Below are 21,377 nucleotides of genomic sequence, written 5' to 3' on the forward strand. Positions count from 1 at the left end.
TTCTCTTCCCCTTTTATTATTTTTTTAATTTTTCTCCATAATTTTCCTTTTAACTTTCTCCATTTTCATTTTCATTATTTTCTTTCCTTGTCATATTCTTTATTTTCTCTATAATTTTCATATATAATATTTTCTCTCACATTATTTTTCTTCTATCATTTTTTTATCTATATTTTTTCTATTATTTTTTTTCATTTATTCTCTTCTCTAATCATTTTTCCTTTTTTCTCATTTCTCTAATCATCTTTTTACTTCACTCTCATTCTTTCCTCTTTTCATAATTTTTATTTTTCTATCATTTTTTTTCTTTTTCTCTTTTTTTTTCTTTTCTCTTATTTCCACTTTTTTATATATTTCTAATAAATATTAGGTATAAATTAAAAATTAGTAATAATAATAATATAATTTTAAATCTGATTAGATTAATAAAAAAATAATATTAATAATAAACTTTATTATTTAATTAAAATAATAATTATTTTAAAATTATTTAAAATTTTAATTAATTTAATAATAAATTAAAATTCATTAATAATTTATTAAAGGATTTACCAATAAATTTCACATCTATTAATAAATTAATTTTTTCTAAATTTATTAATCAACTTAAAATTTATTAATAATAATAATAAAAATTCTGTTAATAAATTCATTAATATTATTTATTAACATTATTAATGGATTTGAAAGTCGATAAAAATTTATTATGCACATTTTAATAATAGATGGTAAATTCGTTAATAATTTATTTATTAAGGAATGTTTATTAGATTACCAATAAAAAAATTTATTGATAATCTATGATGATCTGAGATCCAATAGAATAGGGTTTTACAAGGATTTTTGTATTGAAGAATAAAACTTGGCCTATCTCTCTAGAGGGGTATCCCTTTTATCCTTTTCTTCCTGCTGGCTGGTGACGTATAACGGCTCTCCCATGATTGGACCACGCGTCTCTGCCATACAGATATGGGCGTACGAGGATATCAGGCGCCTGCTCCATGCGTAACGGCCTCTGATTCTCCCCCGTGCATACACTCGAGCGGATCTGCCAGGCTGTACGACGAGTCTCGTTCTGGATTCTGGGCTGGGCCGAGAGCTGGGCCGGACGCTGAACCCAGGAGGAGAAGGAATCCGTGGGGAGGTTATACGGGCTGGGCCGATCTCGATGAGGAAGAATCTGGTGGAGTCCGGCCTCAGGGGTCTAATGATCCGGGCCTGTTTTACTTGAGAGGGCGTGCGGGCCTTCCTTTCATGGGCCATGGCCGTAATCTAGGCCCAGGATTGAGGGTAGGGAAATCCAGCGGTCATCAATTGCCCCTTCACCTTCTTCGCAGTTATTGCTCCGATTGCCGAGGGGGTGAATATTGAGAACCATTATGACCGCGCCTGTTCGCGTGTAGATGCCTTCATAACTCCCTTTCATCTTTTTGTCATTCCTCATGTAACGACCCGAAAATCGGACCGCTACCGGCGCTAGGATCCGGGTGGACTTAAGGCCGCCGGGACCCATAGCAAGCCTGACATGTAACCTGTAAACCTGTTTAATCCCATACATGATCAACAATCATACATAAAAATTTTATGCTTTCATGGAATGCAACACATCACAACAAATCACATCTCGGATGGTATTGTCACCTATAGTCCTCTACATAGGTCCAACTGTGCCGGGACGTAGAATGGGTCAACCGGTCTTTCCCTTATCATAACATATCATATGGACCAACTGTGCCAGGGACGTAGAATGGGTACAACCTGGACTTTCTCTTACATCGTGCCAGGGACGTAGAATGGGTACAACCTGGACTTCCATACCATAACATGCCATAACATCAATCATATCATATGAGGACTAAAGGATCATCCAATAACCAATCCACATCAACATTAACATCATAAATGCAATGCAACATATTCGTGAATACTAATGCAAGCAACCTATTATATCTCATGGCATTCATGATGCATGGATCATGCTCAAAATTCATATTTCATTTATTTAAAACTTAAGGTTTATTCCACTCACCTCTGGCTAGCTCTGACAAACTCTGTAGCAGCTGGCTCACTGCTGGGGTCCTCGGTTCCTCGGGTCCGAACCTACACAGGTGGACTCCAATGAGGGACCAAACATACATAAACATAACTCTAATATACTCCCCAAAAACCCCCTAAAACATCATGAAACAATCACATAACAACATGCAAGAAATGGCTGGACAGGGCACTTTCGGCGGCAGGTTCGGCGGCCGAAAGTCCCTCCAGAGCCGAAAGTCAGGCAGGTTCGGCGGCACCTTCGGCGGCCGAAACTCCCAGACAGAGACGAAACTCATGCATGTTCGGCGGCACCTTCGGCGGCCGAAAGTCCCAGACAGAGACGAAAGTCTCCCTTCGGGGGCAACTTCGGCAGCCGAAAGGCCTGCCTCACCAGCCATGTTCGGCGGCCGAAAGTGCCTTCGGCTGCCGAACCTGGTTTCTGCCGAAGGGCAGAAACTTGGCTCCCAAATGCATTTTCGCCTCCAAACTCACCAATCATGCATATACCTCAGTTAAAACATGCATACAAGTTCCTAGGGGCCTCAAAACATTAAATACCCCAACTACAACACTTCAAACACACAAAAACAACATACATTGTCCAAGACATCAAGGTTAACCCATAACTCCACATATAACCTAACATGCATTTCTACCCATCGATCTAGCATAAAACTTATTGAAAACACATAAGGAGCTTAAGATCGGCTCTTACCTCTTGAAGATCGAGAGGGAGACGACCTAAACTTGGAGATCCAAGAAGATGAGCTCCTGAGTTCCCAAAGCTCCAAAACTTGTTTCAAAAGTTCAAAACCTTCAATGCAAGCTTAAAACTCAAGAAAAATGGTGGGGATTTGGAGGAAGAACACTAGGTTTGCAAAGGGAAAGTCGGAAGCTTGCTGTGGCCGAAAATGGGAGAAAGCTCGCCCATTTCGGCTAAGTGCCCCTTATATAGTGGCTGGCCAGGCCACGTTCGGGGGCCGAATGTGCCTCCGCATCCATGCAAATGTTCGGCGGTCGAACTTGACTTTTCGGCGGCCGAACCTGAACTTCCCTAACTCATGCTTTCGGGGGCCTAACGTGCCTCCAAAACGCATGCATGTTCGGCGGCCGAACTTGACTTTCGGCGGCCGAACCTGGGTTTTCCTCCAATGCTATTTTCATGCAAAAACACATTTAGTTTCATACTTTAAAACATTAAAATACATGAAAACATTTTATAAAACATGCCTCTACCCTTCTAGAGGTCTCCGACATCCGAGATTCCACCGGACGGTAGGAATTCCGATACCGGAGTCTAGCCGGGTATTACATTCTCCCCCCCTTAAGAACATTCGTCCCCGAATGTTCCTCACTAGCACACATAGAAAGGCAAAGAACATAACACATATAAGCACATAAACACATAGGGATCTAACCTTAAAAGAGATGAGGGTACTGCTGGAGCATAGACTCCCGTGTCTCCCAAGTGCATTCTTCCAAGTTGTGGTGGTTCCATAGGACTTTCACCATCGGGATTTCCTTGTTTCTTAACTTTCTGATCTGGGTGTCTATGATCCGTACTGGCTGTTCAACATAGGTGAGATCCTCTTGGACCTCCACATCAGGCTCACTAAGAACCTTACTCGGATCTGACACAAACTTCCTCAACATTGAAACATGGAAAACCGGATGGATTCTCTCCATCGAAGCAGGTAAATCCAGCTTGTACGACACATTCCCAATCCTTTGCAAGATCTCAAAGGGTCCGATGTATCGTGGGGCTAGTTTACCTTTCTTCCCGAAGCGAACCACTCCCTTCATTGGAGACACCTTGAGCAATACCAACTCCCCCTCCTGAAACTCTAACTGTCTTCTGCGGACGTCTGCATAGCTCTTCTGTCTGCTTGCAGCAGTCTTGATCCTTTCTCTAATTATGGGTACCACCCTGCTGGTAATCTCTACTAGCTCAGGCCCTGCCAAGGCCTTTTCTCCAACTTCCTCCCAGCAAACAGGTGACCTGCACTTCCTCCCATATAAAGCTTTATATGGAGCCATCCCGATGCTAGCATGATGGCTGTTATTGTAGGCAAACTCCACCAAAGGTAGATGCTGCCTCCAAGAACCGCCAAAGTCCAGCACACACATTCTGAGCATATCCTCGATAGTCTGGATGGTCCTTTCTGACTGTCCGTCGGTCTGGGGGTGGAAGGCAGTACTGAAATCCAACCTAGTACCCATGGCATTCTGCAGACTCCGCCAAAATCTGGAGGTGAACTGGGGCCCTCTATCTGACACTATCGAAACAGGAACCCCATGCAACCTGACGATCTCATCCACATATACCTGCGCCAACTTGTCCACAGAGTAGCCACTCCTGACAGGGATGAAGTGAGCAGATTTGGTGAGTCTGTCCACAATCACCCATATGGAGTCCAATCTGTTGGACGTCGCCGGTAACCCCACTACGAAGTCCATAGCTATATTCTCCCATTTCCACTCTGGAATAGGTAGCGGGTTAAGCATTCCAGCCGGCTTCTGATGTTCCAGCTTCACCCTCTGACACACTTCGCAGGCGGACACAAACTGTGCCACTTCTTTCTTCATCGCTGGCCACCAATAAACTTTCTTCAAATCTTGATACATCTTGGTGGCTCCGGGGTGAATGCTGTATCTCGCATTATGAGCTTCTCTCATAATGTCTCCTTTTAGCCCAATGTCATCTGGTACACATAGTCTGCTCCCATAGCGGAGGATCCCCTTGCTGTCGAATCTGAACTCACTATCATTGCCTGACTGAACAGTCCTGGCAATCTTCACTAACTCCGGGTCCTCATGCTGTTTCTGAGCCACCTGCTCTAGAAACACGGGTGCCACTCTCATCTGGGCCACCAAGGCACCTGTACCAGATAACTCCATCTGTAGACCTTCCTCAATAAGCTTATAGAACTCCTTCACCACTGGCCTCCTCTCTGCCGATATGTGGGATAAACTACCGAGTGATTTCCGGCTTAAGGCGTCTGCCACAACATTCGCCTTACCCGGATGGTACTGAATCTTGCAATCATAGTCACTCAGCAGCTCCACCCATCTCCTCTGTCTCAAATTCAAATCCCTCTGACTCAAGATGTACTGCAGGCTCTTATGATCTGTAAAGATCTCACATTTCACCCCATAGAGGTAATGCCTCCACATCTTGAGTGCAAAGATTACTGCTGCCATCTCAAGGTCGTGTGTGGGGTAATTCAACTCATGCTTCTTCAGCTGCCTAGAAGCATAAGCAATCACCTTCTCATTCTGCATCAGTACACAACCCAGTCCCACACGGGACGCATCACAAAAGACTGTAAAGTTCTCTCCACTAGATGGCAGAGCTAACACTGGTGCTGAAGTCAACTTCTTCTTAAGCTCTTCGAAACTCTCCTCGCACTGGTCGGTCCACAGAAACTTCTGACTCTTCCTGGTTAGTCTGGTTAGAGGAGCTGCTATTTTTGAGAAGTCCTGAACGAACTCCTGTAGTAACCTGCCAAACCCAAGAAACTTCTAATCTCTGTCACTGAAGTGGGTCTAGGCCAGTTAGCCACAGTTTCTGTCTTCTTGGGATCTACCTCAATACCATTCTCTGACACTACATGACCCAAGAACGAAATGCTCCTCAGCCAGAACTCACATTTAGAGAACTTGGCATACAAGCCATGTTCCCTCAAAGTCTGCAAGACCAACCGCAGATGATGGGCATGCTCCTCTGCATTCCTGGAATACACTAAGATATCATCTATAAAGACAATAACAAAGTGATCCAGGTATTGATTAAATACTCTATTCATGAGATCCATGAATGCTGCAGGGGCGTTTGTTAACCCGAACGGCATTACAAGGAACTCAAAATGCCCATATCTGGTCCTGAAGGCTGTCTTCGGCACATCCTCATCCCTTATCCTTAGCTGATGGTACCCCGATCTTAGATCTATTTTGGAGAAACAACCTGCTCCGGCTAGCTGGTCGAATAGATCATCGATCCTTGGCAATGGGTACCTATTCTTGGTAGTGACTTTGTTCAACTGCCTGTAGTCGATACAAAGTCTAAGGGATCCATCCTTCTTCCTCACAAACAAGACCGGAGCACCCCAAGGTGAGGTACTCTGTCGGATGAAACCCTTTTCTACCAGCTCCTGCAATTGCTCTTTTAACTCCTTTAACTCTGCTGGGGCCATCCTGTAGGGAGGGATAGAGATCGGTCTAGTTCCAGGTACCAACTCTATCTCGAACTCTATCTCCCTAGCAGGTGGTAAACCTGGAAGTTCATCAGGAAAGACATCCTGAAACTCTCTGACAACTGGCACCGAGGCTAGCTCCCTGACCTGACTGTCTAGCTCTCTCACATGAGCTAAGTACCCCTGACATCCCTTCCTAAGCAACCTACGAGCCTGAAGAGCTGATATCAGACCTCTAGGTGTACCCCTCTTGTCTCCTCTGAAGACGACCTCTGACCCGTCCTGATCTCTGAACTTGACTACCTTGTCCCTGCAGTCCAAGGTAGCACCATGGGTAGATAGCCAATCCATCCCTAGAATGACGTCAAAGTCTGTCAAATCTAGAACCACAAGGTCGGCGGAGAGGCATCTTCCCTCAACAAAAATTGGACTGTACTGGCAGACTGACACTGCCACTGACGGGTCACACTTGGGTCCACTGACCCATAGGGGACACTCTAACCCAGAGACTATTAGACCCAACCTCTCAACGGCTCTCGGAGCAATAAAAGAATGAGATGCACCCGGGTCCATTAATGCATACACATCAGAACACCCAATGACGAGATTACCTGACACCACGGTGTTGGATGTGTTAGCCTCCTGCTGTGTCATGGTGAAGATCCTGGCTGGAGCTGATGGACCTTCACCTCGGGAACCAGAAGAAGAGGCTGCCCCTCTCCCTCTACCTCTGCCACTGCCCGGAGTTGTGGCTGGAACTGCTGGCTGTGCCACACTACCAGAAGCTGTCTGCTGGGGCTGGCCCATAAAAGGTGCTCTAGGACAATCCCGAGCCATGTGTCCCTCCTGTTTACATCTGAAACATGTGTTAGTCCCAGCTCGACACACTCCCCTGTGCGGTCTTCCACATCTCTGACATTCTGTACCATCTGAGCCTGAGCTCGAGCCACCGCCGAATCCCAAACCGGATTTCAACTTGTTCCAAAACTTATTCTTCTTCGACTTCCTGGTGGTGTTATCCCACCTCTTCTTGCCTGAACTCTGAGAAGAGAACCCTGGTCCTCCTCTGCCTGGGGTCTTAACCCCTGATGACTGGGTCACTGACTGCTTCACTGACCCCTCAACTATAGCACTTGCCTCCATTCTTCGAGCCATATCCACCACAGTGTGGAAACTTTCTCTCTCAGCTGACTGAACCAACGAGGAGTACCTGGAATGCAGCTTCATAACATATTTCTTGGCTTTCTTCGTATCTGAATCTAGAGCTTGCCCTGAAAAAGGCAATAGCTCCAAGAATTTATCCGTGAACTCCTCTACACTCATGTGCTCTGACTGCCTCAGTTGCTCAAACTCAATCATTTTCAGTTCTCTAGAACTGTCTGGAAAAGCCCATCCAGCGAACTCATTCGCAAATTCTTCCCACGTCATACCGTCTAGTCTCGGGTCCACATAACACTTGAACCATTCCTGTGCCTTCTTGCACTTTAAAGTGAACCCTGCCATCTGAATGGCCCTACTGTCACTTGCCCCTAGCTCATCAGTTATCGTCTTCACCACTCTCAGATACTCAAAGGGGTCATCCCCTGACTTGTATTTGGGAGCATCTAACTTGAGGTAGTCTGTCATCTTTACCTTGCTCCCATCAACTGAGCTAGGTCTAGGAGGTTGAGTAACTGGGGCTGCTGGTTCTGTAGGTGGCGGAGGTGGAGGTGCAGCATTCCCCGAGGTGGGGTTTGCCGGGTTTGGATAGAAGGGTGAGGGTGGATAAGCTGGGTACTGTGTGTAGGGTGGATAGAAAGGTGGATAAGGCATGTAGGTAGGGTAGGGGTGAAAGCTGGAGTAATCCGATGTACCTCCCATCGGATACCCTGAACCCTGTGGGAAGGGTGGATAATGGGGTGGAAAACCATACCCCGAGGCCTGAACGCCTCCCTGTGACTCCCCTGTCCCTTCTTCCTGCATGCTCACATCCAGGTTCCCATCCCTCCTCTGATCCTCTTCCATAACCTCCCTCACATCTGAAGAACTTCCTCCTCTATCAGTCCCCCTTCTGCTAGCATCAAAAGACCTTCTAGGGTCCCTTGACACTCTTTCTCTGTTGGCTCTACAAGACATTGCCCTAGGCAATGTAGGAGGACGGGCGCTCGTGCCCTCATCCTCAGGTGGCACTCCAGTCAACCGTGCAGATCGACGAGTTCCTCTCATCCTGTTTTCTGAAAACAGTACACAACATACAAACATTAGCATCATATGGTTCATGTGAGCACACATGAACCCTCATCACATACATCACATAGTATATCATATCATTAATGCACATGCATAAAGTCATGGCATTTCACATCATCATGCAAGACAGGACTCAACATCCTATCCTAGTGGACATGACCTTCCTATTGTGCTTGACCTTCTATAACATCTATGAGCCCGACACTCTAGGTCCGACCATATGAACCTAGGGCTCTGATACCATTCTGTAACGACCCGAAAATCGGACCGCTACCGGCGCTAGGATCCGGGTGGACTTAAGGCCGCCGGGACCCGTAGCAAGCCTGACATGTAACCTGTAAACCTGTTTAATCCCATACATGATCAACAATCATACATAAAAATTTTATGCTTTCATGGAATGCAACACATCACAACAAATCACATCTCGGATGGTATTGTCACCTATAGTCCTCTACATAGGTCCAACTGTGCCGGGACGTAGAATGGGTCAACCGGTCTTTCCCTTATCATAACATATCATATGGACCAACTGTGCCAGGGACGTAGAATGGGTACAACCTGGACTTTCTCTTACATCGTGCCAGGGACGTAGAATGGGTACAACCTGGACTTCCATACCATAACATGCCATAACATCAATCATATCATATGAGGACTAAAGGATCATCCAATAACCAATCCACATCAACATTAACATCATAAATGCAATGCAACATATTCGTGAATACTAATGCAAGCAACCTATTATATCTCATGGCATTCATGATGCATGGATCATGCTCAAAATTCATATTTCATTTATTTAAAACTTAAGGTTTATTCCACTCACCTCTGGCTAGCTCTGACAAACTCTGTAGCAGCTGGCTCACTGCTGGGGTCCTCGGTTCCTCGGGTCCGAACCTACACAGGTGGACTCCAATGAGGGACCAAACATACATAAACATAACTCTAATATACTCCCCAAAAACCCCCTAAAACATCATGAAACAATCACATAACAACATGCAAGAAATGGCTGGACAGGGCACTTTCGGCGGCAGGTTCGGCGGCCGAAAGTCCCTCCAGAGCCGAAAGTCAGGCAGGTTCGGCGGCACCTTCGGCGGCCGAAACTCCCAGACAGAGACGAAACTCATGCATGTTCGGCGGCACCTTCGGCGGCCGAAAGTCCCAGACAGAGACGAAAGTCTCCCTTCGGGGGCAACTTCGGCAGCCGAAAGGCCTGCCTCACCAGCCATGTTCGGCGGCCGAAAGTGCCTTCGGCTGCCGAACCTGGTTTCTGCCGAAGGGCAGAAACTTGGCTCCCAAATGTATTTTCGCCTCCAAACTCACCAATCATGCATATACCTCAGTTAAAACATGCATACAAGTTCCTAGGGGCCTCAAAACATCAAATACCCCAACTACAACACTTCAAACACACAAAAACAACATACATTGTCCAAGACATCAAGGTTAACCCATAACTCCACATATAACCTAACATGCATTTCTACCCATCGATCTAGCATAAAACTTATTGAAAACACATAAGGAGCTTAAGATCGGCTCTTACCTCTTGAAGATCGAGAGGGAGACGACCTAAACTTGGAGATCCAAGAAGATGAGCTCCTGAGTTCCCAAAGCTCCAAAACTTGTTTCAAAAGTTCAAAACCTTCAATGCAAGCTTAAAACTCAAGAAAAATGGTGGGGATTTGGAGGAAGAACACTAGGTTTGCAAAGGGAAAGTCGGAAGCTTGCTGTGGCCGAAAATGGGAGAAAGCTCGCCCATTTCGGCTAAGTGCCCCTTATATAGTGGCTGGCCAGGCCACGTTCGGGGGCCGAATGTGCCTCCGCATCCATGCAAATGTTCGGCGGCCGAACTTGACTTTTCGGCGGCCGAACCTGAACTTCCCTAACTCATGCTTTCGGGGGCCTAACGTGCCTCCAAAACGCATGCATGTTCGGCGGCCGAACTTGACTTTCGGCGGCCGAACCTGGGTTTTCCTCCAATGCTATTTTCATGCAAAAACTCATTTAGTTTCATACTTTAAAACATTAAAATACATGAAAACATTTTATAAAACATGCCTCTACCCTTCTAGAGGTCTCTGACATCCGAGATTCCACCGGACGGTAGGAATTCCGATACCGGAGTCTAGCCGGGTATTACACCTCATTTCTTGAATCCTATCTGCCTTTTTCCCTTTCTGGCCTTTCCTTACCCCTCATATACTCTGCTCTTTTTATTTCCCGTCATTATCGCCTGGACATGCCTCTTTTTTCCTTTTCCATGAATATCTTTTAAAGATCCTGACATCGTGGGCTTAGAGTCTAGAGTTACTTTACCTTGTGCTAAGACTTCAGATTTTGAGTATATATCAGCGTTAACTCCTCTTCACTCTTAGGCCCTTTGTCGGAGAAAGGGAGTCTTTCCTTCCAGCCCTCTGTCTATTTCCTTCTTCCAGCGAGATTCTCCTGTTTTTTCTGCAAAGGATCTTTTTGACGCCTTCTTCAAACGGATTGAGGTGAGCCTGGGGCTTCATTGCTTTGTTGCCCCAGATGTTTGCTTTAATCTTGCTTTCATTATCTTGACAAAAGATTATCCTGACTTATCTCTGTTTGGAACTTTTTACAGTACCTGAGATAAAGATGGGTCAGTCCAAACCTCTTGAAAATCTGATATTACCTCGAGGGAGTCTGAAGGTTGCTTCAGAGGTCCTCCTAGTAGGGCGGTTGATGGGTGGGGCCATTTGGCAGGTCGTTAAAACTGTTTTACCCAGATCGTCTGGCTGGCCTCCTCCTCTGGTTGTTGTTCGAGCTCCAAAGAGGCTATGGGCTGTTGAGGGGTCTGCTTTGACTTTACCTTCCTACGAGAAGGAAATTTCCCCGATGCCCTTGTTGTCTGCTTTTGATATAAATGGAGGTGGCGAAAATGATCAATTTATTGTCCCCTTTGGTGTGGAATACCTGTATTATGAGAGGCTGAGATCTGCTGTACTCAGTCAAGCTTCCGTCGACGCCTTTGAATATATGCTCTGTGATCTTCTTGAAGCCGTAACTCGAAGACTTATGTTTTTCATGCGTGATATATGAACAGCATATAATATCTGAGCTTGTTCGTATGTATCGTGAATCACACTTGGGCAACAGAATGTTTGCCTATAGGGGAACAGTGAGAAATACTTATGGGAATCAACTTATTCAATTCCCCTATAATAACGAAGCAGAACTCGGCCGGCCTACAAGGCTCGTTTTTCGTATCCGAGAGTTCCTCTGTATCGAAAACTAGGATAGTGTGATAGGTGATAGTGATGTAAACATAGATGATGTATCTGGTCATGTAAGTCCTCTGAGGATAGCTTTTTATTCTGTAATGTGGGTATTCGTAACGTGCTGTAATGAAACTTTCGTTTTTTCGTTCATACACGAACTGTTCCTTCTTTATTATGAATGAGGTGTTGAGACTGCTTTCTTCGTGGTTTTTTCTGAGAAATCTGCGATATTGTTTTTTCCGTCTTGCCTTTTAATTGATCAGACCCAGAATCCATTTAGCTAGTCTGAGTTTTCAGTTTACTCTTTCCGAGCTGTACCAACCGACCTGCGAGCTCGCTTTCGGTTTACTTTATCCAAGCGAGACTAACCGACCTACGAGCTCTGTCTTTAATCAATGGGTCGAGCTCTGAGTTCCACTAGCCAACTGAGCTTTCGATTTACTTTTTCTGAGCTGGGCTAACTGACTTGTGAGCCCTGCTTTTAATCAATGAGTTGAGCTTCTGACCCATAACTTTGTATGATCCCGCGGCGTCCTTATCGCTTCGTTCTGGGCTCGTAGCATCTGCTTAATGATGATGAGTCAAATCCTGTACCTTTTTAAGTGATAAGCAAGTCTGACCTTTATCATGCTTCCCCCTGTTTGTCTCCTTGGATCTTTCTATGACTTGCTCTTTTTCCTTAGTTTTTGCTGCCTGAGTGGCGATGATGTGCATTTTGCATGTCAGGTCGTCTTGAGCGAGAGATTCAATTGGAGCTCGGTCTCAAGGTTTTGACAATTTGGGTTTGTTTTATGTAGATAGCGTGTGGGCCTTCGGCTGATGGGCTATTGCCGTGGGCCTGGCCCTTTGTAGGGGTGGAGAAGCCCAACGGTCATCTCTTTGCCCCTTTACCTTCTCGCCGGTTATTATCTAACCGTTGAGAGGGTAAACTTCGAGAGTAATTAGTGATCACGCCGCTCCAAGACAAAACTGCTCAGAACAACGTTTCATCTCATTATTGCCATTCACTTCGAATTCTCCCTGTCTTCTGAAGAAACTCGCTCTCTTCTGCTCTCTGTTTTCCTGCAACTTCTTCTGCTTTTTCCACCCTATTGCATTTTCAGGTACGCTTCTTTGTTCTTCCATGGAGGGTCCAAAGCTCCCCGACGTTGCTAATCTTAGGTCGCATATTACTTCCTCTACCATAACTAAACACATTTCTCGGAGGTATTTAGATACTCCACTTTATCTTATTCGAGCTCCTTTTCAAAATGAAAGGATAGTTCTTCCGAACCCTAACCCTCCTGGTTTGATGGATCCCCAAAGGGGGCGTTGTATAGTCTTTTTCCTTAAACAGAGAGATTTTGGTCTACCTTTCCCTTTTACCCCTTTCTTTATCGAGGTTTTCCGATACTTCGGAGTAACCCCCCGGATGTTGTCTCCGAATTCCATTCTGTTCATGTGTTGCTTTGAGTCCATCTGCCGAAGTTGGGGTTTTACACCCACGGCATGTCTATTTGTCACTTTCTTCCGTCTTGTCAAGGCGGTTCAGAATTTTTATTATTTCTCCCCTCGTAGTGGGTTATCTCTCTTCACGGGCTATAAGGATTCCATAAAGGGATGGGTAGAGAGTTTCCTTGTGGCAGAGCTGAAATTAGAATCCGCCTTATCATGGGGAGTAGATCTAAGTTGGGAGGATGTTCCTCCGGGCTGCAATGACCTGCCCCGATTAAGCCTTATTGAGTAGGTGGGGTTGCTTCGACTAACTTCTGTTGAGAGGAAGTATGACGTCGAGAAGTGTATGTTCGTGTCTAATCTTAGGGATATCCGGGACACGAGTATAGTGCCTTGTCCAGCGATTCTGTTTCTTCTTTGTAAATGATATCATAAAATGTGTTAATTCTTTGTAGTTTCGTGTTTTTGCTGCTTCTGACGTTAAAATGGAAGAGATCAAGTATCCGAAGAACTTAGTCCTGTCTCGGGATAATATGCATGCCATTTTCGATGCCCTTCGGGCTGGGCGTTCGGTGCCTGAGGTTGCTGCAGAGGTGGCTCAAGTTGCTTCTTCCAAGAAAGTTAGCCGACCTCCTGCCAAGGCTTCCTCTCGAGATCCTAAGCCGAGCTCTCGTGGCACCAAATCATCTCGGCTATCCAGTCGTGGCAAGTCGGCCTTGACTATTAAGCCTATTGAAGAGCCTAAGTCTGCTCAAGCTTCTTCAGAGGGTGTGAGGGAAATTTCTCTGGCCATCGTGGAGCAGACCGAGGTCGTTGAACAAGCGCAGTTGGGTCTTGCTCATTCTTTTGAAGAGGTGTCAGGGGGAAAATTTAGGTCCCCCATTACTGAAGATAAGGAGGCTTCTGGGAAGGGGAAAGAGATCATTCTTATAGAGGATAAAGTCCCAGAGGTCCCTATCACAGATGTCTCTGCCCCTGCGGAGACCGGGTCTGGGTCTGGAGGCATCATAGAGAAGACTGGGGACAAGCGTCCAGCCGCTCCTGAAATGTCTGCCCCGCCTCCTGCTCGGAAGAAATCCAGGGCTGCCAAAGGATCTTCTCCAGCCCTTCCTTCTATTGGGAAGGAGAAGAATGTTCCTATTGTACCTCTGTTGTATTCTCCTGACAACGACACTCTGAATGCGGCGAATATCACCTCTCAATCTCCGGCCAGTGCTGTCGTCGAACTTCTTAGGAAACAAATGTTTGGTGGAACCACAGAGGCCTCGGATCCACGTCTACTTGCCCTTACTGGTCTTTTAGCCAGTTCTACCAAGGAACAAGCATCCTTCCGATCTCGATCTCGTGAAGAGCTTGGGAATACAATCAGGGAGATGCTTCTGATGGTAAGTTATATTTCCATTTCTCTTTTGGTTTTCTTTATTTCTTTCTTTTGACGGTTGTTCTTTTGTGTTAGGTGACGGGCCTCTTTATGGAAGTGGACGCTCGGGACCACTTTCTCCGGGAGTCTGTGGATCGCCGGATTGAAGAAGTGCGCTTGGAGGAGAATATATCTGCCACCAGCGATGCCAGAGGCAATCTCTTAGCTGCCCGAGAGCATACCCAATCCCTCCAGGCGGAGTTGCATTCTGCGTTGGAGGCCCTTAAAAGAGCTGAAGGAAGGGCAACTGAGATAGAGGAGCACACCAAGTCCCTGGAAGTAGAGTTATCTCGTACTCGCAAGGTTCTCAAGGAGTCTGATGAGAGGGTGGCTGCCGTGGAAGTTCATTGTGAAGGAGTTTTAAAGCAGCTGTCCTCTATGACGGAGGCTCTTCAGGAAAGAGACGAGGCTATGAGTCAAAGAAATGAGGTCCAGCGCCAATATGAAGCCTTAAAGGCTGATTCTGAAGGACTTCAGGTTCACCTGAATGAGGTGAATGTTCAGAAAGAGAAAGCCCTAGCTCGGGTGGAAGTCCTTGAGCAGGAGCTGAGCACGAGTTCTGAACGTATCAGAGACCTGGCTTCATCGGCGGAGGAATTCCAACTTCGCCATCAACAGCTTAACCATGAAGTCAGGACTTTGGAACGTAAATGTTCAGCCCTGCTCGAGGTAGTGAAACACGCTGAAAGCAAAGTCCAGCTAGAGCGCGAGAAATGTCTAGCGGAGTATCAGGAGTCGGAGGAGCTGAAAAGAAAGATTGAGCAGGCTTGTGAAGCTTACCTTCAAGACTACAAGGATTCCCCTGAGTTGAAGGCATTTATAGCTGAGGCCTGTGAGTCACATCTTGATGAATATAAAGCCTCTGCAGACATGAAAGCTGTTGTTCTTCAGAAAGCCTTTCGCATGTACGTAACTGGCTACAATCGCGGCATAAGGGAAGCTAGACATGCTCCTGATACTCCTCTGGAAAAGCTTTGTATGGCCGAAGTGGACTCTGATGGCGAGCCGGTGTTATATGAGGAAGATGATTTCCTTATGCCTAGAGGTGATTGTCGCGTTGTAGGCTCGTCAGCTGTGTCTTCTGAAGAAGAATCCGAGCCGGATGGGGAGGACATGGAAGTCCCTGAATCTGAAGAAGGCGACCCCGATTCTGAAGGGGAAGACCTTAACCCAGGGTTGGAGATTGCCCCGGTTGTTGATATTGAGAAATCTGACCCAAAGGATACCGGGCTTCCTTCAGATATGATTGTAAATAAAAATAGTGTAGGCGATGATGTTCTTAAAAATGTAAGTCCCTTAAGGACTATTTTCCCTTCAACCTCGTCAGATAAATAGATTGTAATAGCCATTTCTCTCAATGGAATTTTAATTTCTTTTTACTTGAATTACTTATTGTTTTTCATATATCTTGGAATTTATCTCTTCTTTTCGTAATTGTAATACTTACACTGATTAAGCTTTTTCCGAACTAAACTAGCCTTTAGTTATGAGCTCGGTTCTCAGCTAATTATCTGAGCTTATGAGAAGTCCGATCACATACCTTTTAATGGTACTTAGCTAGGCTTCCTTTTTAGTTCTGACTTGTCAGGAAATGAAGCTGAGGTCCTTTCTTCCCAAGTTGCCCCTTTGCCTCCTCAACCTTTCATTACATGAGTGTTGAGGGGGTAAATCCTTAAACTCTGTATATGTTTGTGTGGGATTGTTTTTTTGTTTTTTGTTTTTTTTTTTTTTTGGTGATTCTATCCGAGCTGAGAGCTCGGCTCTTCACTCTTCACTTAGGCTTTTACACCTATGGCCTGTGATGCTTCTCATACCCCTGGGTGTCTTCCAGGCTATTTGCTGTCTAGACCGCTTTGTAAGCTAAGCCAGCTTAGCGTCAGCAATCACTTTTTAAGTTCAGTGCCTTTTGGCTATAGTGCTCCGAGCTCCTTCGGGAGATCAGAGTTTGGCCTTTCTTTGATGCCTTTGGACTCATCTTTTTGTGAGGTCGGAGCTGTATTTTTATGAATTGTCCCTGCATATGATATGGGGAATTTTTGCTTAAGGACGGCCTTAAGGCCTTCATCAACTGTTTTTGCTTTGTTTTCCCGGGAGTTCTTAGGGGATCCCAGTCTTCTTTGTTTTTCCGGGATGGCCTTGGGGCCTCGCCGGTTGTTTGTGCTCCAAGAGATCTTACGAGATCCTGGCCATTTTTGTTCCGGGGTGACCTCGGGGCCCCGCCGGCTGTTTGTGCTCCAGGAGATCTTTCGGGATCTTGGTCGTTTTTGTTTCGGGGTGACCTCGGGGCCCCGCCGGCTGTTTGTGCTCCAGGAGATCTCACGAGATCCTGGTCGTTTTTGTTCCGGGGTGACCTCGGGGCCCCGCCGGCTGTTTGTGCTCCAGGAGATCTCACAAGATCCTGGTCGTTTTTGTTCCGGGGTGACCTCGGGGCCCCGCCGGCTGTTTGTGCTACAGGAGATCTCACGAGATCCTGGCCATTTTTGTTCCGGGGTGACCTCGGGGCCCCGCCGGCTGTTTGTGCTCCAGGAGATCTCACGAGATTCTGGCCATTTTTGTTCCGGGGTGACCTCGGGGCCCCGCCGGCTGTTTGTCTTCTCAGTTTGGTTCATGGTGTCAGGAAATCTAGGGGATCCTGTACACCTACCTCCCTGAGGTCCTGCGCAAGATTCGGGCTCTGTGGCCTTACTGTCGCTTCGTCTTCTCAGTTTGGTTCATGGTGTCAGGAAATCTAGGGGATCCTGTACACCTACCTCCCTGAGGTCTTGTTCCTCCAAGGGGTCTCTCCGAGCTCTGTTCTTTCTTTGTCATGGAGGAGTATTATTCATAAAGATAATCTTATTGTGTAAACAATTTGTTTCCTTCATATTTATCAGAATACAATGTTTTTCTTTACAACTATATTAGGGGAAATACCTCTTTAGGTGTTGAATATTCCAAGCGTGGGGCTCATGGTTCCCTTGCATATCTTCAATCCGGTATACTCCTGGCCGGACTACTTTTGTTACCTTGAATGGGCCCTCCCAGGTCGGTGCTAGCTTACCAGCTGCCGCCCTTTTTCCTGTGGCTTCCAGGTTTCTTAAGGCCAGGTCTCCCACTTTCAAGCTTCTTTCTCTGACCTTTTGGTTGTAGTATCGTGCTGCCCGCTGTTGATAGGCAGCAGTTCGGATTTGAGCTTCTTCCCTGATTTCCTTAAGGGTATCCAGGTTGCTTCTTAGCTTGTCATCGTTAGTGCTCTCACTAGCAAATTGGACTCGATGAGTAGGAATCTGCAACTCAACTGGGACTACGGCCTCTGTACCATAGGCAAGTGCAAAGGGTGTTTCTTTAGTGGGTGCTCTAGGGGTGGTTCGGAGTGCCCACAAGATGCTGTTGAGCTCTTCTGCCCAATTTGCCTTTGCCCCATCTAGCCGCTTTTTTAATCCTTGTAGGATGGCTCTATTGGTGACCTCTGTTTGGCCGTTAGTTTGAGGATGAGCCACAGAGGAGAATTTATACCAGATACCCATGTTCGTTGTGAAAGCTCTGAAGGTGCTGCAATCAAACTGTCTGCCATTATCTGAAATAAGCACTCTGGGTACACCAAATCTGCAGATGATATGTCCCCACACAAAATCTATCATCTTTCGAGCTGTAATTGTGGCTATTGCTTCCGCCTCTGGCCATTTTGAGAAGTACTCTACAGCCACCACTACAAATTTCCTCTGCCCCGTAGTCTTGGGGAAAGGTCCCAGGATGTCAATTCCCCATTGCGAGAAAGGCCATGGACTGGATATGCTGGCTTGAGGAGTGGCTGGAGTTTTGATGGCATTAGCAAATCTCTGGCATACGTCGCACCTTCGGACGAACTCTTCTGCTTCTTTTTTAACAGTGGGCCAATAATACCCTTGCCTGAATACTTTATTAGCTAATGTCCCTCCTCCCTCGTGGGCTCCACACATGCCTCTATGTATTTCTTCCATCACCTTCGTAGCCTCTTCCGGGCTCACGCATCGGAGCCACGGACTGGACTTTCCTTTTTTGTATAAGGTCCCCCTTATCGCTTGGTAGTTAGCGGCACGAGCTGCTATCTTTTTGGCTTCATCTTTATCCTCGGGGAGTTTACCTTTCTCCAGGTATTCTAAGTAAGGGGTCATCCAAGTCGGGTTCTGTTCCACCTGCAATATCGTGTTAGTTTTATTAAAAGCAGGTATATGGACATGCTGTATGTACACTTCATCGGGAAGCTATTCCAATTCTTCTTTGGATAATCGGCTAAGCAGATCTGCTTCCTCATTTTCCTCTCGGGGTATTCTTTGAAATCTGATGGTTACTCCTCGACTTGTGAGCTCGGCTTCTAAAGTTTTTACTTTAGCCAGGTAATTCTGCATAATGGGGTCTCTAGCCTGATACATCTCTGTTACTTGGTTGATCACCAGTTGAGAGTCGCTGTTTATCTCGAGATCGATTACTCCCACTTCCAGTGCCACCAACATCCCATTTATCAGGGCTTCATATTCTGCCACATTATTCGAGGCTTTGAACTCTAGACGTAAGGCGTAACATACCTTAAAATCCTCTGGACCCTTAAGCATTATTCCAGCACCACTGCCCTCAGTGCCTGATGCTCCGTCTACATACAACTTCCAGTTAAATTCTAGATGAGGCTCCCCCTTACGTTCCTTTCCTGCTATCCCTGAGGATGATCCTCTCTGCTCCCCGTTGAATGTGCATTCTGCTATGAAGTCAGCCAAGGCTTGAGATTTTATAGTTGTCCTAGGTCGATACTCTAGACAGTAAGGGCTGATCTCTACGGACCAAGCCAACATCCGACCTGAAGTTTCCGGCCTGCGTAGAATCTTCTTTAAGGGTTGGTCTGTCATCACAACTCCTTGGTGGTCTTCCAAATAAACTTTGAATTTCCGGACTGCTAGCAATAGGGCGTAAGCCATTTTTTCAATGTTCGAATATCTGACCTCGGTATCTCTGAGTACCTTGCTGACGTAAAAAACGGGTTTCTGCTCCCCTTCTTTCACCCTTACTAACACTGCGCTGACTGCTTGTTCTGAGGCTGCCAAGTATATCAGGAGTTCTTCTCCTTTCATAGGACTACTGAGCACGTGGGGCGAGCTGAGATATCCCTTAAGCTCTGCGAAGGCTTTTTGGCAGTCTTCTGTCCATTCAAAGTTTGGCACCTTCCTCAATTTTTTGAAAAATGGTAAGCATTTTTCTGCTGACCTTGACATGAATCGGTTGAGTGCTACTACTCTTCCGGTTAGTCTTTGGACGTCCCTTACACAGGTCGGCTCTGGCATTTTCAATATGGCTTCTACCTTCTCCGGGTTAGGCTCGATGCCTTTTCCGCTCACCATGAATCCCAAGAATTTTCCTCCTCTAATAAAGAAAGCACATTTTGCTGGGTTCAACTTCATTCTGTACTGGTTTAATACCCCGAATACCTCCCGCAAGTCTGCTATGTGCTGCTGGAAATTTGGGCTTTTGACCACCATATCATCTACATAAACTTCTACATTTCTGCCAATCTGGTTTTTGAAGATTTTATTCATTAATCTTTGGTAAGTTGCCCCGGCATTCCTCAATCCGAATGGCATAGCTCTGTAGCAATAAGTTCCATCTTCAGTTATAAACGAGGTCTTTTCCTCATCCGACCTTTCCATTGGGATTTGATGATAACCAGACATAGCATCCAAAGAAGACATATAATCGAAACCGGCCGTAGAGTCGACCATTTTATTAATATCAGGAAGTGGATAACAAACTTTAGGGTAGGCCTTATTTAGGTCAGTAAAATCTATGCACATCCTATATTTGCCATTGGCTTTTTTGACTAATACAGGATTTGCTAGCCACTGCGGGTACATAACTTCCCTAATAAAGCCTGCCTCCTCGAGTTTCTGCACCTCCTCCCTAGTGGCCTGCTGCTTCTCTCTTCCTACTACTCTCTTCTTCTGTTTCACTGGCTTGGCTTCGGGGAGTACATTCAGTTTGTGTGTCATTACCTTAGGGTCAATTATAGGCATGTCGAAGGGCTTCCAGGCGAAACTAGACGCATGACCTCGGATCAGGGCCATGACTTCAGCTTTTTGTTCTTCAGTGAGGCCGGCGTTGAGACTGAAGACCTTTTCTGCATCTGCTTCTGATAAAGGGAAGATCTCCAGCTCCCCCATCGGTTCTGTCCTGGCCTCTGTTTTCTCATCCCGAACCTCTAGAACTTCCGAGTCAAAAGCTTTTCCAGTGGAGCTTGGTTCTGCTACTGTGGCTAAGTATACTGCTCTTGCCTCTTCCTGGCTGCCCCGGACTATTCCCACTCCTTCTTCTATTGGAAATTTAAGCGCCAAATACCTGATACTGGTGACAGCTTTGAAGTTGAACAGCGCAGGCCTCCCCAAAATCACATTATAGCTCAATGGAAGTTTGACCACTAAAAATACCTCATGGTGAGTGCGAGTCCTGGGTGCTTCACCTAAGGTGAGAGCCAGCTTCACCTTCCCTTCTACGAGCACCGGTACTCCTCCGATCCCCTTGATTGGTGCCTGGTCTCGGACCAACTGTTCTTCCGGAATTCCCATCTGCTGAAAGACCCGATATGGTAGCAAGTTGACTTTACTCCCGTCATCCACTAAGACCTTCTTTACCCGATAATTATGAATGACGGCTTTAATGACGAGCGCGTCATCATAGGGCATCTGAATACCCTGGGCATCTTCTGAAGAGAAGGTGATGGTCATGGGAGAGTGGTCAATGATTTGCATGACCTCAGTACTACTGCTCTCTCCCTCCCGATTTCTCTTCTTCCTTCGGCGGCCCATCCGA

The sequence above is a fragment of the Manihot esculenta genome, chromosome 10, assembly GCF_001659605.2.
Source record: "Manihot esculenta cultivar AM560-2 chromosome 10, M.esculenta_v8, whole genome shotgun sequence".
Taxonomy (NCBI): Eukaryota; Viridiplantae; Streptophyta; class Magnoliopsida; order Malpighiales; family Euphorbiaceae; genus Manihot; species Manihot esculenta.